We start from the raw sequence: 16,844 nt of genomic DNA on the forward strand, positions 1-16,844 counted from the left end.
TTTTAAGAGCTTTTAACTTTGTCTTTCTTCTCTTCTTATAACGAATAGTGTAGTTTGAGCAAGGGAATAAACTGAGGGGAAGAATAACATTCTTTGTTTGCTAATGTGTTTTTCCTTTACTCACTATTGTGAAACATAATTCCTTAATAGATGATGTTTAATGATTCATATTAACCTCTCTACAGGCTCTGTTGAGCATGACAAATGTGTATATTATTACTTTACAGTTTTCATTGAGAAGATAAAACATGGATATATTAAATTTGTATTTTAATCATGTTTTTCTACACGAGGCCCTTAATTTTTTAATGTTGTCATTGACAAATATCAGTTTACCCATTTTCCAACTAATGCTGTCCTTGCCCTTTAGGATGTCATAGATGCTGGGCACAGTCTGACTTCTCAGCTGTGGGCTCCATGTGGCTTTCCCAGGTGGCGGGGTTAGTATCCGAAGCAGCTCCACCAAGTCCTCACTTCCACCTTTGAGACCCACAGAGCAGCAGAGTGTGCTTCACAGTTCAGAGAATTAAAGGTTGCTGCTTTTGAATCGGATGCCTCTGTCTTGAATGAACTCCTCAGGACACGTCAAGGATTGCAAATTCACTTCCTGTCTCGACAACACATCATGGAAAGTTCTGAGCTGTGAAACAGCCTATCCTTTTATCTTCAAAGCTTAAAAGCTCTTGGATCTAAGAAGGAAATAGCTTATTTGAGTTGAAAAAGACTATTTGATTCGAGGGTGGGTAAACACAGGGTTACCCAAAAACTAAAAACAAACAACTTTTAGCCTAATAAAAAATCCACATCGTTATAAATCTGCTGGTAAGTCATCAATGCCACCTCCCAACCAGGCATCCTACTGTTGGAAACTACAAAACGGGGTATGAAATAGCTAAGGGGGCACGACACCTCATTAGAGGTTCTAATAAAACAAGTTAGGAAAACATATTTTAGAACAGGGTGGTGAACCGTGAAATAATGACAGTGTGGTCCAAAATAATCATACATGCACAGACATGTGTATGTACACATGCACATGCAGCCCACACACCTAGCAGTGTTTGCAAAGGTCATGTGCTGACTAAGTCAACAGACATTTTCACTAATCACCATAGCTGGACAGGACTCTGACTGACAGGGTTTGACCGTTGTGATTTAAGGCATTATTATTATTGAGGCACCTAGGTGGCTCAGTGGTTCACTGTCTGCCTTTGGCTCAGAGCATGATCCTGGAGTCTCGAGATCGAGTCCTGCATCAGGCTCCCCACAGGGAACCTGCTTCTCCCTCTGCCTATGTCTCTGCCTCTCTCTGTGTCTCTCATGAATAAATAAATAAAATCTTTTTTTAAAAAGGCATTATTATAATTATTACCTGGCTATTAAATTACTAATTGTATGACCTTAGACAAGGTGTCCAAACTATCTAAGCCTCAGTTTCTTAATCTATGAAATAGGTTAAATGATTCCTTTTCTGCAGGATTGTTGATGAGGATTAGCACTAGCACAGGTGAAGAAGCACCTCGCACAGTCCCTGGAACACAAAACCTAATACCAGTACTAATCATTATAGCTTTTGTTCTTATTTTTAAGAATGGTAGGAAGATAAGGAATTTGAGGAAAACGAATGTCAATGTTCTTTTAAAAGCAATGTCCCAAGACTAAAGTAGTTTCACTTTAAAATGTTGCCCACAGGGCAGGGTCCTATCTTTTCAAGTTTTTGAGACTGTGGCTCTATGTGTATGTGTGAGAGAGAGACAGAGAGAGAGAGAGATCATAAAACCTACATAAATAGCTATTTCAATATCTTTTAAAATGTGTTGAAGTTTCATGTTTGAAGGAGAGGACAGGGCTTCTGGTTTCCTGTTCCAAATGTAAGGAATGTGGAAGTCCCCACACCATCCTAACTATGAGTGGAAAAAAATGAACAGACTGAAAAATCAGCAACTCTTGTTCAATCCACAGAGAGAGGAGGACCCAGGGCAACCCGCTGTCCCTGAGACTGGAGAGACAGCCAGGCAGCCGTGGTGACCAGAGCAGAGGCTTGGGAGCAGCAACAGCCACAGGACCCTGCACCACGATTGAGTAATTGCTGGAGGCTCCGTGCAGACAAGTCTGAGAGATAAAAACTCCAGGGGAACCTGGTCACAGAGGCCGCCACAATAGTACCTCTGGTAAACTGACTAGGTTCCCACAGTAAATGTTGAAGAAAAATTCCCTTGGGTTTCTAGGAAGTGGGAGGAGGGTCAGGAACCATTCTGAATACCCCAGAGCACTGTTTTTCTTAAAAAGCCTGGCCTTCAGGGGAAACTAGTTAACCAAAGCCTTCTGTGCTTATTATCAGAGCCTACCAGCATGGAGAAAGGGGAATACCCAACTCCAGCCCACTTTTGCCATTCAGGTCTATCCAAGGGGAAAGACAAAACTGAGAAACTCTTGTGAAGCTCACAGCACAGAGGCTCAGGCTCCCACAGAGGCTCAGGTTCACGAAGAGACTGAGACTCAGTGACAGGAAGACAGGACTACAGAACACTCCCCACCCCACCCCCTCACCACCACAGCACCAGAAGCCTATTTACAGCAGCTCTCCTGACCCAGTAGGTACATCATGTTCAGCTATCAAGAAGAAATCACAAGACACACCAAAAGGCAAAAAACACAATTTGAAGAGACAGAGCAAGCATTCGAACCACACACAGTAGGGATGTTGAAAATATCAGACCAGGAATTTTAAACAACTCTGACTAATCAGCTGAGGGTTTTACTGGATAATGTAGACAGACATCATGCAGGAACAGAAAGGCAATGTAAGTAGAGAGGCAGAAAGCCTAAGAAAGAACCAAAAGGAAATGCTAGACATCAAAAACACTGGTACAGAAATGACGAATGCCTTTGATGGGCTTATTAGTAGACCCGACTGGTTGAGGAATGAATCTCTGAGCTGGAGGCTATGTCGATAGAATCCTTGAAAACTGAAAAGCAAAGAGAACAAAAGCTGAACAAAATAGAACAGAATATCCAAGGAGTGTGGGAAATTCCAAAAGATGGAACATACATGTGATGGGATTGGGAATACCAGAATGAGAAGAGAGAAAGAAACAGAAGAATTATTTGAAACAATAATGACTGCTAACTTTCCCCAAATTAATGTCAGACACCAAACAACAGATCCAGGAAGCTCAGAGAACATCAAGCAGAATAAATGCAAAAACATACAAACAAAACCAAAAAAAACCCCACCAGACCTCACTATTATATCATTTTCAAAGTACAGAAAGTCAAAGAAGCCAGTGGGGGAAAAAAAAAAACACAATCTTACCTATGAGGTGTCTGGGAGGTTCAGTCAGTTGTCTAACTCTTGTTTTCAGTTCAAGTCATGATCTCACTGTTGTGGGATCTAGCCCCGCATCGGGCTCTGTGCTCAGTGTGGAGTCTGCTTCAGATTCACTCTTCCTCTCCCTCATTCACTCTCTCTTTCTCTCAAATAAATAAATAAATAAATAAAATATATTTTTTAATCTTACTTATAGAGGAACAAGGTTAAGAAGTGAATACAGGGGATCCCTGGGTGGCTCAGCGGTTTAGCGCTGCCTTTGGCCCAGGGCCTGATCCTGGAGACCAGGGATCGAGTCCCACATCGGGCTCCCTGCATGGAGCCTGCTTCTCCCTCTGCCTGTGCCTCTGCCTCTCTCTGTGTGTCTTCCATGAATAAATAAATTAAATCTTAAAAAAAAAAAAAAAAGAGAAGTGACTACAACTTCTCAGGAAACTGGGCAACCAAGAGAGCAGAGTAAAATATTTAAAGTGTTGAAAGAAAAAAAAAAATCCATTGTAATTCTGTACCATGCAAAATTATCCTTCAAAAGTAAAGGGGAGGGGCATCTGGGTGGCTTAGTGATTGAACATCTGCATTCCGCTCAGGTTGTGATCCTATAATCCCAGGATGGAGTCCCGCATCGAGCTTCCCCCAGGGTGCCTGCTTCTCCCTCTGCGTGTGACTCTGCCTCTATGTGTGTGTCTCTCATGAGTGAATAAATAATATCTTTTTTAAAAAGTGAAAGGAAAATGCAAATTTTCTCAGACAAATAAGCATTTGGGGAATTTGTTGCCAGTAGACCTGCCTTATATGAAATATTAAGAGGCGCCTAGGTGGTTCAGTCAGTTAAGCATCTGACTCTTGCAACCACACTATCCAGCAACCACACTCCTTGGTATTCACCCAAAGGAACTGAAAACTCACATCCACACAAAAAACCCCACATACAGTTATTATTCATAGCAGTTTTATTCATAACTGCCAAAACTCAGAAACAATCAAGGTCCTTTGGTAGATGAGTGGATAAACTGTGGCACACCCAGACAATGGAATATTACTCAACCTTAAAAAGAAATGAGCTTATCAGGCCATGAGAAGACATAGAGGAATCTTAGATGCCTATTACTAAGTGAACGAAGCCAATCTAAAAAGGCTACACACTGTATAATTTCAACTACATGGCATTCTAGAAAAGGCAAAACTGTGGAGACAGTAAGAAAAAGATCAGTGGTTGCCAGGGGCAGGGGAAGGAACTGAGAGATAAACAGGCAAAGCACAAAGGATTTTTAGGACAGTAAAAATACTCCATATCATATATCACACTATATCATATATGACATATCACATTATAATGATGGACATATGTTGCTACACATTTTTCCAACACAAAGAGTGAACAATAAGGTAAACTCTCAGCTGTGGGTGATTTTGACATGTCAATGTAGGTTGGTCCTTGGTAAAAACTGTACCATCCTGGGGAGCAATATTGATAATGGCGGAATACCTACATGCGTGGGGAAAGGAAGTATATGTGAAACCTCTATAACTTTCTCTCAATTTTATTGCAAATCTATAACTGCTTTTTAAAATTTGTCTTTAAAATAAATAAATAAAAATAAAATTTTTAAGGGTGCCTGGGACTCCATTAAACATCTGACTCTTGATTTTGGCTCAGGTCATGATTTCAAGGTTGTAAGATGGAGCCCCTTCTTGGGCTCTGTACTGGGTGTGGAGTCTGCTTAAGAGTCTATCTCCCCCTCTCTCTGCTCCACCCCACCCACCACCAAATAAAATAAAATAAAATGTTTAAAAAGGAAAGGATCCCTTTTGATAAGACAGTTTATAATAAAAGCCATTGTGTGATATTATTTCTAGAGAAATGTTAATTATGATATGCCACTTATTTCCAAAAAACAAAATGACAGTCAAAGAATAGAAAAGTATCCCTTTTAAAAGTTTTTTTTGTTCGCTTGTTTTAAAAGACCAACTATAGGGGCACCTGGATAGCTCAGTTAGTTAAGCATCTGCCTTCAGCTCAGGTCATGATCTCAGGGTCCTGGGATCAAGTCCCATGTCGGGCTTCCCTGCACAGCGGAGAGCCTGCTTCTCCATTTACCCTCTCCCTGCTCATGCTATACTCTCACTTGCTCTCTCAAATAAAGAAATAAAATATTTTTAAAATATAAGTAAATAAACAAATATTAAAAAACCAACTATAAAGCAATGGAGACTGGAAGACAGTTTGGTCCAAAACCCTAAACCAACACAAACTTTTAAGACTGAAGCACAAAACTTAGCTAACAACTAAGGTAAAATAAGATACACACAAGCTGCATAGCTTTCATTGTCCAGTAAAAGGAAGCCCATCAGTGCACAAGAACTGAAAGGAACTGATCGTATATAAGTCTTTATGTAATAGCAATTTGATATAACCGTTTCTTACACAGACCATCTTTAGAAGTCAAGGATACAATGGAATTATGGCTCTTTGGTGGCATTTTCTGAGGAGCTCATACAATACAGCCTGAATTACATTAGCTTTCTGGTGATTGAGTTGACATATGTAAGATATTTAATTAAGGCTGACCAAATGAGAAGAATGTGAGGTGAGTCCAAATGTTTTGACAGTGTCTGCTGGGTGCACTCACTGGCTTCCAATCACAGTGCCCTCTTTGGTATGGCTTCAGCAGTTGCTCTAATGCTCCTTCCTACAAACTTCTGTCACCTTCCTTCTTGACACTTTCTAATACAACTTTTTAGATGGTGAGTGACACGAGCCTTTTATTCCTGAATAAGTTGGTACAAATGTGGCTCAAAGTAGAAAGAAGTTTCCAGTGTTACCCATGTGTTGCTTGGGCTCAGCATTTTGGAGCAGAGTTTAATTAGACAGTTTAGAACCATCTCTGATAATCCTTTAGATAGATGTCCTCACTTGTGGGGGGGAGGGGTAAGAGATGAGCACTGCCCTTCCTTTACCTGGATCCCCCAAAGAATGTGTAAAGCTTCGCATTCTGTGGTCTTAATGTTAAAAATGAGGTCATTTTTCATTTTGCAAAAAGATAAAATTATATTACAAATTTGAATATTCTTTGTCAAGCCACACCCCACTCAGACTCCAATGTGGGGCAGGGATAGTCACTTTCACCTCCAAAAACCACTGAAGGAGGGAGGGTTAGCAGGCCCTTTGGCTCTTTTTTGAAACTCATTTTATTCTTGGGCGTCCAACATGGTCTGTACAGAAAGTAGGATAACAACGGGTCCGTTGCCTGACATGCAGTATTCTGACTAATTTATCAAAAGGAAGACCCAGAAGTTTTGGTGCCATGACTGAAGGAAGCAAAAAATTTTCCTCTGAAAATTACCCTTGCTTGGATGAAGGATCATCTCATCCCAGATGCATTAGAAGAGAACCAGAAAGCAGGACTGAGACTTTTCTCAGGAAATAGTTTCTTCAGTATGTCCACGTGCTAAAGCACACAGGTGAAACTCCACATCTCTAAGGCTCAGGCTTACAAATAGGGAGTCCTAACAGGATTTCTGGAAAATGTATTATCATGAACGTCCTCCTGCTTTCACATACCAAGATGAGTGGGTCATCAAATACACTCCAGAAACTTTACCTGTTCACTGGATTTTTGTACAATTCATCTGGATGCTGAAGAGTCTTGCCAGAACCAACAGCATGTGGCAAAATGGCCCCTCGATACAAACACTGAGCGCCTCTTTCCAATTATAGCTGGACAGCAGATTCAGGAGGGCTTCCTGAGACTGTTGCTGGCACACCAGAGAACCATGCCAACATAAGCCATTTACCCTGGGAGAACTTATGCTCATCTGAAGGTGACATACAATTTTTAAAATATCATCAAATCAGAAGCTTAAAAGGAGAGGCCTATAACATTGTATTATGCCAATTAAAGTTGAAATTTGCCCCGTCATTCCATGCCTTCAGGTAGTTCTCGACACATCACACAGTTCTTTTATAAATTTTCAAGAGGAGCATTATACATTCTTATATAGATAGTTCCTAAGGGAACTGTTATGATAGAATCAAACATAGGTTACTGATGACATTATGGGTCTTGTCAAAATCCTTTAGCCTGAATCTAATCACGAGGAAATAATCAGCCAAGTCCATACTGAGGGCCCCTCTGCAAGACAACTGATCTGGGCTGCTCTAGGTCAAAGAGTGGTGACAACCAGAGGAAATTAGCACTCTCTGACTGGCTTCTAGAGCAAAACTTTGTCACAATGAACATTCTTAGGCCAGTTGGAAGGAATTTTACGTAATTTTACTGTATTAAGGTTAAATTTCTTGCATGTGATAGTGATGTTATGGCTGTAGAGAAGAAGGTGCTTGTTCTTAGGAGGCACCAGCTAAAGCATCTAGGGGTAAGGAGTCCTAAAGTTTGCAACTTATTTTCAGAGTTTGAAGAAAAAAGCGTCTGCCTGTGTGTACGTGTGTGTATAGAGACACATACATACACCCACGCACACAGAGATAAAGCAAATGTTGCAAATAAGATGTGAATCTGGGTGAATGGGTTCACTGTAGTCTTCCAACCTTTCTGTGGGTTTGAAAGTTTCTATGATACAATAGGTGTGGTGGGGTCTCAAGTGCACTCTACAAGAAGTTGGTTACATTCGCTGCCTGCAGGTGGTTGAGTGGCTGGGGAAGGAGAGAAATTTTTTATTGCGGCATACACCTTTCCATATTTTTTGAATTTTGAGCAAAAGAAATGTATTATCTATACCAAAGAATAAACACTTATATTTTAAAACTTTGAAAAAAATTGATGATGATGAATAAGTTGCAAAAATTGTAATGTTGTGAAAAGCCTTAAGTTATTCTTAAGTTTTTAGGCACCTTGGTGGCTCAGTGGTTGAGCGTCTGCCTTTGGCTCAGGGCGTGATCCCAGGGTCCACTGACTCCCTGGAGGGAGCCTGCTTCTCCCTTTGCCTGTGTCTCTGCCTCTCTCTGTGTTGTCTCTCATGAATAAAATTATTTTTAAGTTTTCTTAAATATAAGTGAAACTAAGTGTAGCGATAGTTGATTTTAGAGTAGTTAGGCCTTAGAGCACCTGCTTTTCACGTACTATGTTAAATTGCAAGGTTCAGGCCTGTCGTTCATGGAGAAGGGAGCTGGGGCCATTGACGAGAGCATGAATGTCTCCCCCACATCAAGTCTGGAGAACCCGCAGATGTGGGAGGCTCAGTGTGCAGAGACTTGAAGCATTAACCAGAAATGGTGAGAAAATCCTGGAGGCACTGAGGGTCGCTGCTAACCATGGGCCAGGCCAGGCATGGGGCCGGCAGCATGTTGCTAGGGGGGGTGTGGGATGGGAGCAGGAGGTAGGTTCTGGAAGTCTGATGCTCAGCTGTTCCGATTCTCCCACACTGCCTTGGCACGGTCAGAGCTCACCCACTACCACATAAATAGCAACAGTCCCAGTCTCATGAATGTCTGCTCCCCAGCTCTGCAGAGCTGAGATACAGATGAAAGCAGGAGGGGCGCTGACCCCAGCACTAGGGAGGGCCCTCCAACCTGGAGGCCCTGGGTTCCTCCCAAGGCTGTGTCTGCATGAGGGGACACAGATACAGCTGTGATGAGGGGTGTCAGGGATGGGGAGGCAGCAAACAGGGAGAGTCAGAGGCTGCAATGGCTCTGTGGTTCCTCTCTACCCGAGACTCATTCCCTCCTCTCTGCTTAAATTCACTGGGAGGAGCAGACCCAAGGGCCTGCCTTTTGGCTTCTCCCTAACACATATTACCAGAGAGGGCAGCTGACACTTTAGATAAATACGAGCTCCCAGGCCAAGCCACAGCTCTGAGGGGTACAGCTACCCTAGAAGAAAGGCAACCAGTCTGACAACATACACCCTCTGAAGCAGAATTTTTGGAATAAACAGGCCAAGGGTTAAGCTGATGTATTAAGTAAACTCTGAAGAACTAAGGGAGTATTAAAAGTCACATGAGCCAGGAACAAGAAGTTATTCCACAGGAAGCATGGAGCAGCTTTTGGTGCCTGACACTCTGGAAGGGGGCAGGAAGTGGTTCCAAGGCCCAAGGAAATTCTCAGTAGGCAGTAGGAATTCCAGTTCCCCAGGGGCTCAGTCGGCTAAGCACGACTGCCTTCAGCTCAGGTCATGATCCCGGGGTCCTGGAGAGCCTGTTTCTCCCTCTCTCTCTGCTGCTGCACCCCCTGCTTGTGCACTATCTCATTCTCTCTCTCTCTCTCTCTCTCTCTCTGGTAAATAAATAAAATCTTTAAAAATATATTTAAAAAAAATTCTGGTCCCCTGTGCTACCTCTCCAGTGTGACACAGATTTGGGGGATGGTGTTAACTACCCTCTATTTTAAAAAAGATGTCCTTTGCAACCCTCAACACTCACTTTCAAGAACTGGTTCTTTGCCACACTTCTCACAGTTGATAGCTACACACCGTGCATTACACCACTCCGGTGGGGAACCCCTGCCTCACAGGTCTGACTGTATTAGTCTCCAGCCTAAAAACTTTTAGTGGCTTTCTATCATCAACAGAAGGAATTCAGAATGACATACAAGGCTTTTTATATCCTGGCCCCAAACTATCTTCCCAACTTTGTCTCCTGCCATTCTTCTCTAAATGCCTTCTAATATAACAACACAAAAATTATAATTCCAGGATGGCAAAGAGGCCACTTCTCAAGCACCGGTCCTGTGGATCTGTTATTACTGCCTGGAACCCTCCGGAGTGGGGAACTGGGGAGAGACTGCTGTGGTTGATTGGCTTGGCTTCCATGGGCTCAGGAGATGGGGAATGGTGTGACATGCAGTGAATTAATGAGCCTTCCCTGGACATTCCCCATAGAGACCAAGGCTTTTCACAACTTCATGCCTTTGGAAATGCTATTGGAACTGCCTAGAAGGTTCTTTCCCACTCTGCCCACCAAATAAACTCCTGCTCATCCTTCAAGACTCAACTAAATAGTAATCTTTCTTAGCATCATCTCTTTTCTCCTGGATTCTGGCCCCTTGCCAGTATGGCTGATGCCTATCTTTCTCCATGGCCATGGTTGTGATCATAGGCTCATATCACATGGTACTGGTAGTATTTGTTTATTGATCTTTCTCTCCAGTAGTGAGCTCCTGGAGGGCAGAGACCATGCTTTGCTTTTCTTTGCACATCCCCTGTGGGATGTGCAATGCCTGTCACGTAAATACCACTTAATAAATGCTTAATTAATTAATTAAATTTCAGTGTCTAGCTAATTAATTATCACGGATAATTGTATATTACTGAAGAATCTGTCCAGGGTGATTCTTTAGAATTCCTGCCTTGAGGGAGAGTAAAATTACTTTAGTCTGGCTTATCCTGGAGGTGGGTCAGTATGATTTAATTATAGAGCCTTGTTATGCCTCCCTCCAAGCACCTGCCTATTCTCTAGAGCGAGGCTTTCCCCTGAACAGTCCCTCAGTCTCCTTCTTGGCACAGAGGCTGCCTGCCTAGCAATGCCGGCCAGTGTCAAGCAGTGAATGTGTCAGACACTAAAGGTATGCTTTTCGAATTCCCTCCTAGACCCAAAGGATGACTTTCTTCTGTGGAGGAAGACTTCATGTTCCTATACAGGCAAACAAAAATCCTTGGCCTATTTGACCATCCAGAATGAAAGATTTCCAGTAAAAAACTGAGCTTACTTTGGGGCTGGGGCTTTGTGCAGAGGCAGTCCAGGAGTCCAGGTACCTTTTGCTAGCTCCTCCCTCACTTGCACCTCCCCCAGCAGGTATCCCATCTGCTTCTTCACCTTCACTCGGGGCGCTTCCTCCACCTGGAATTCTTCATCCTACCCCCACTCACCCTGCAGCTTACTGGTGAACACCTACCCACTTTTTATTTTTTATTTTTTTAAGATTTTTACTTATTTATTCATGAGAGAGAGAGAGAGAGAGAGAGAGGCAGACACATAGGTAGAGGGAGAAGCAGTCTCCATACAGAGAGCCAATGTGGGGCTCAATCCTGGGACTCCAGGATCACGCCCTGAGCCAAAGGCAGATGCTCAACCATTGGGCCATCTAGGTGTCCCCCTACCTCCCTTTTAAAACTTAGTTCAGGCATCATCTTCCCAAGCATGCTCCTTTGAGCCATCCCAGCCCCCACCACTCCCAGGCCCCAAGAAGCATCGGCTCCTCCCTCTGTCTATCACAGCATCCCTCACTTGATTGTGCTATTTCTGGGACTGAGTCTGCACAGATCCCAGCTGTGAGGCCAGGACGATTAGGGACAAAGAGCCAGGCTCTCTCATCATCACCGGAAACAGACCTAGGCCAGAGCCTGAGACACCAGCCCCAGATGCAGCATGTCAGGCCTGTATGGCACAGCAAAATTCTGAAGGGGCACTGAGAGGTCATGCTGAGTGCAGACCTGGTGGGCCAGCCAGCAAGTGGGGCCTAGGGGCAGGGCTTTCAGGCCTCACTCAGGAATGTCTGCTCTCAGGGGCGATTTGCAGCCTGGGAGCACTTTTCTTCCCTTTTCCACTCCTGAAAAGAAACTAACCTGGAGCACAGAAATATTGCAGAATAAATGATGGTCTTCCTTGCAAGGAGCACAAACATGCTTGGCAGGGTGTAGAAGCCACCTGTGGTTACGTGAGAGTGATGACAACCCAGGCCCGGAGAGATCCGGAGCCCCGTGCAATGACCTGCCAGACTGCGGCACAGAAACACCCGTTCAGGAGAGCTTTTGAGCTAAGATCCTGAGTCAGTTGACAAAAGGGATTAAGAACTACAGAAAAGGGTACCAACTTTTTGCAGGCATTTCTTCCATGACTGTTCTTCAAGAGGCATCTGTTTCGGGTGTTACTATTAAGTTCACATTTTTTAGAGAAGAGAACTCTAAAAATCACAGCATCCCTAATTCCCTCTCCCTCCCTTGAGCCTGGTTTTGATTTGAGCCTTCCTGTTCAGGCTGGGTGGCCAGGCATGCTAAGTACAATGAAACAGCGGCACTCCTAAAATTACAGAAACAAGTTTTTAAAAGCTGGCTTAGCTTTTAAAGATTAACTGAGCAAAGGAGCAAAATACATAGTACTTAGTATCTGGGGCTGAGAAAGGTCAAGAACTTGCACCCACATCTCACAGCCAGGAGAGAAAAAGTTGGCATTTGCAGCCAGGCAGCAGCTAGGCCCCAGAATGCATACTTTTTCACCCCAGTGATAGCCCACCCTCAGCATAAAGACCATAAAGTGAGGTGGGCAGGACATATAGGATGGTCACCCCTATCCTAGCAGGGCTATAGGGAGGCTAAGTTGGATTTGGGGGATGACTATTCATGGACGAGGATGAATGAGAGGAAGGAATGAGAAGCTGGAGCACCCAATGGGGGCTCTGGCCAAAGAAGCTATTGCCTGGGTGGATGATGCCTGAGAGCAGCTAGGGGACCAGCATGGATGGGTCTAAAGAATGTCAAGAGTCAAAATTAGAGAGATCCAAAAGATAAGCAAAAGCTAAGATAAGCCCTAACGTTGAGGATATAGACAAGTGCAGAAGCCAATGAGAGGCCAAGAGACCAGCATGGATGAAGAACAAGAAGATAAGGTCCCATGTGGACAGGCAGTGTGGTGGCCCAGCTGGAGCATTGGTTGGTGCAGCCACCTGAAGGCCACGGGGTCAGGCTATGAGGAGGAGGCCTGGGTTAGGGAGTGCCACTATAAAATAACTACTGGCATCTGAAGTCTGGCCACCAGCAGTGAAAAATGGCACCACAGAAAGAACTGGGGAGCATGCAGTCAGGAAATGTTTGGGCTGGATCTCTGACTTTCACTGGACTGGGAAGCCAGGGTTCTGGGCTCCTCCCTAAAAATCTCTCTTCTGCAGCCAGTCTCACTTGCTCTGGCCTTCCTTGCTGAGGGTCCTGATGACTTAGGGCAAACTTGCCACCATGTCGCAGGCTATAAATTCTGGACACTAAGCAGATACTAACCCATAAAACAAGAGCACAGAAGTCATTAACAACATACCAGTGATCTCATAATGTCACTGTGGAGATTTGCCAAGTAAATAATTTCCTTTCCGACCACCAAGTATCATAATGATACAACCAAGAAAAGTGTCTATTTATTCCTGGCCAGTCTCCCTCAGATTTACATTCCAATCATGAGATGGGAACTGTCACTGCATTTCAATGCATTACTTAATCAAATGGTATGCTGGTTGACCCCAGTGTGTCTTAAAGTTGGGATTATTTATGGATATGGTTTCTTGTGTAGGGTCACTGTGGGGTCTAATCTACATATATCTCTCAGAAGAGCTGGGAAGTTATTTGCATAAGAACCTCTGGGTTTCTTGGAAGGGTCTATAAAGAGGACAGTGGAGCAGCTGAAGGGTAGATTCCCTCCACATTTAGGGCCCAGTTACCCCAGGGGAGACTCTAGCAAAAATCCCAAAGGGAAGCACTTTGGGAAAGCAAGCTCCCACACCACCTCAAGTCGAGTGAGCTAGTCAACACTTGCTCTGCTTCAGGTGACCTCTCAGTTGGTACAGTCTACAATGATGCCACAAACAGCCATAGGCTCCTCAAATAGCCACAGGTTCCTCTGAGGCCATTCCTAGAGATGAGGATGCTCTTATGAGCCAGACCACAACTACAGGAGACTTCTACTACATTTGGCTCAAAACATTTCTTAAGTACCTCCTGGGGTGGGAGTGGTGGGCTAAAGGTGGGAAGCCAACACCAATAGGTGGGAATCTTGTCTTCAAAGGCTCTTATGGTCCAGAGAGGAAGAGAGAAATGTGCCATCAAAACCAGAGCAGTGGTTTACCTTTTATCTTATTGCTTTATGTCTTCCTGGTGGCTGGAAAGTTCTGTCATTATGTAATATACCTTTTTGTCTCTAGTAATTTTCTTTACTTTGAAGTCTACTTTAACCAGATGTTAATACAGCCACTTCTGCTTTTTATTACTACTACTACTATTATTAATGTTTGCATGGTATACCTGTTTCTATTCTTTTACTTTCAACCCACCTACCATTTATGTTTGAAGTGTGTTTCTTGTAAACAACATATGCTGGGTCATTTTTTTAATCCACTTAGTCAATTTCTATCTTTTGTTATATTTAACCATTTACATTTTAGGTAACTTTTCATGAATTAGGGCTTAAATCAGCCACTTCATTATTTAGTTTGTTTCTTCTATTTCTAATTCCACCATTTCTCTTTTTTTTTTTTTTTTTTTTTTTTACCTTCTTCTGCATTACTTGAGCATGTTTTAGGATTCCACCCTGATATATTTATAACATTTTTTAGTATCTTGTTCTGCAAAGTTTTCTTAGTGGTTGCTATAGGTATTAAAATATACATATGTAACTTATTGCAGTCTACAGTTATCAGCACCAACTACTTGTGAGTGATGGATAAAAACCTTATTTCCATTTTGATCCCTCTATATACCCCATTTTTAAACATACTTTTTTCTTCTTTTTTTTAAGTAGGCTCCACGCCCAGTAGGAACCCCACATGGGGCTTGAACTCACAGCCCCAAGACTAAGACCTGAGCTGACATCAAGAGTCTTACATTTAACCAACTGAGGCATCCACACACCACTAAAATCTACTTAAGAATCTTCTCCACATATATTGAACACTACATCAAATGGGTGTTAGAATTTCTGTTGAAACTTCCAATATGTTTAAGAAACTCATGAGAAGTAGGATAGTCTATTTACCCCCTCCCTTTTTTTTAACCCATTCTAATGTTTTTTCCCCTTTTCTGATCCAAGTCTTCTTCTGTTATCATTTCCTTTATGTATGGAGAAATTTTATCAGCCATTCTGAAAAAGTAAGTTTCCTAGCAACAAAATCTCTTACTTTTTTGTTATCTGAGAATGTCTATTTTCCCCCCTCATTCTTGAAAGATATTTTTGCTGGTTATAGAACTGGTAGTTGACAGTTCTTGTCTTTCAGTTCTTGAAAAATGTTCTATCATTTTCTTCTGGCCTTCCTGGTTTCAGATAAGAAATCTGCTGTTACTTGAGTTAGTGTTCCTCTACAGGAACATCATGTGTTCCTCTAGAGGAACACATGATGCACATCTCTCTGGCCGCTTTCAAGATTGTGGGGGGAGGATCTAGTTTTTAAAAGTTTAATTATGTGTCTTATCATGGGTTTCACACCATTTTGGTTTATCCCATTTAGATTTCACTCAAAGTCTCGAATCTGTAAATTTATGGCTTACTCCACTGATGCCTTCCCAAAGTGGGGCGCCAACTCCCACTGGCCCATTGCATCCAAGGGGCCCACAGACCCCTGGTAGTGGGGAAGCTGAGGGCTCCCTCACACTGCTTTGTTGCTGCAGGATTGGGGCAGTAGCTCAGCAACGTGCTGGGCCCTGCTGACACTGGGGAAAAGGAAGAGGGGAAGAGGGGATTCAGCATGCCAACTAGCCTCCTCCATCACTCTGCCTCCCTAATACCAGGGGAAGTGTCAGGCTCAACTACCTGCTGGACTCTACTGATATTACCCAGGGAAACTGGAGCACTGCCTGCATTCACTGAGCAGAGACTAGAAGATCAACTACCCACTTGGCCCACTGACAGCTTCCTGTGGGGAATTAGGGCATCACCTGCTTTCACCAAGTCAGAGATGGAAGACTGCAAAGATCTCTGCTTAACCCTACTGAGCAGGAGACTGGAGTGCTGCTGCCTGCTTCTGTAGGGCAAAGGGTCATGGAAGAAGACCAGTTTCCTGTTTGGTCCTGCTGAAAGTCTGGGGGCAGGGTTTTCCTCCTGGTATTTAGCTGGAGCAGGACAAATATTGCCAGAAAGGTTTTCTGTTGCTAGGTGACCCCTTTCTTGGTCTTTTGACCATGAGGAACAGACTTTTTTTTTTTTGAAGATTCTTTTGGTCTGTGCTGTTGGCAATTCCAGGTTGGAAGCTTCTGTAGAGCCCTGTCCAGAATATATAGAAGGCAACAGAGAAACCCAAGGGATGAACCACCATGCTGTTCCTCAAGTCCTGAGAACCCTGGGAAGTCTGCCTTCTTTCTGCCTTTTGGAATCTTATGTTTGTTGTATTATATCCATGGCCCTTTAGTTGTGTGAGAGAGGAGCTGGGAGGAATGGCACTGCTTCATCTTGGCTGTAAAAGGAAGTCTGTCTATATCTGGCATGTTTAGGAGAGATCAGATATGCTGCAAGAGACAGGCACTCACGAAGTTCCTTCATGACCAAGTAGGGTGAGAAAGTAGAAGCAGCCCATGAGATGGCCAAAAGGTTGCTGTGACATGGAAGGACAAGATTTTACTGCTCTAAACATAAAGTCTTTCCCACAAATTAAAGCTAAGTAATGATCCAGGAACGCTGCACATTGAACCAGTTTCAAAACATAAACTATAGACGTTATATAGAGCACAGCTCACTTTCCCATGTTGGATGGATACATTTGGTTACTCTTATTTATTACTCAGCAGGCTACCCAAAGTACTAAAAAAAAAAACAAAAAACAAAACAAAAAACAAAAAAAAAAACCACCATGAGCACCATAAGTAAGCCAACA

The 16,844-nt window shown here is 43.2% G+C and overlaps 1 protein-coding gene across 1 annotated transcript in view; it reads right to left on the bottom strand.

Moving 5' to 3' along the window:
* Positions 1-253: 253 nt before the first annotated feature.
* KATNAL1 (katanin catalytic subunit A1 like 1) overlaps positions 254-16,844 on the bottom strand; it is a 114,547-nt gene continuing 97,956 nt past the window's right edge. The window contains exon 12 of the mRNA XM_072719916.1: positions 254-689. The gene's annotated coding sequence lies outside the window, so the exon portion shown is untranslated. The remainder of the gene's footprint in view (positions 690-16,844) is intronic.

This window comes from Vulpes vulpes, chromosome 9 (assembly GCF_048418805.1).
Source record: "Vulpes vulpes isolate BD-2025 chromosome 9, VulVul3, whole genome shotgun sequence".
NCBI classification, from domain to species: Eukaryota; Metazoa; Chordata; class Mammalia; order Carnivora; family Canidae; genus Vulpes; species Vulpes vulpes.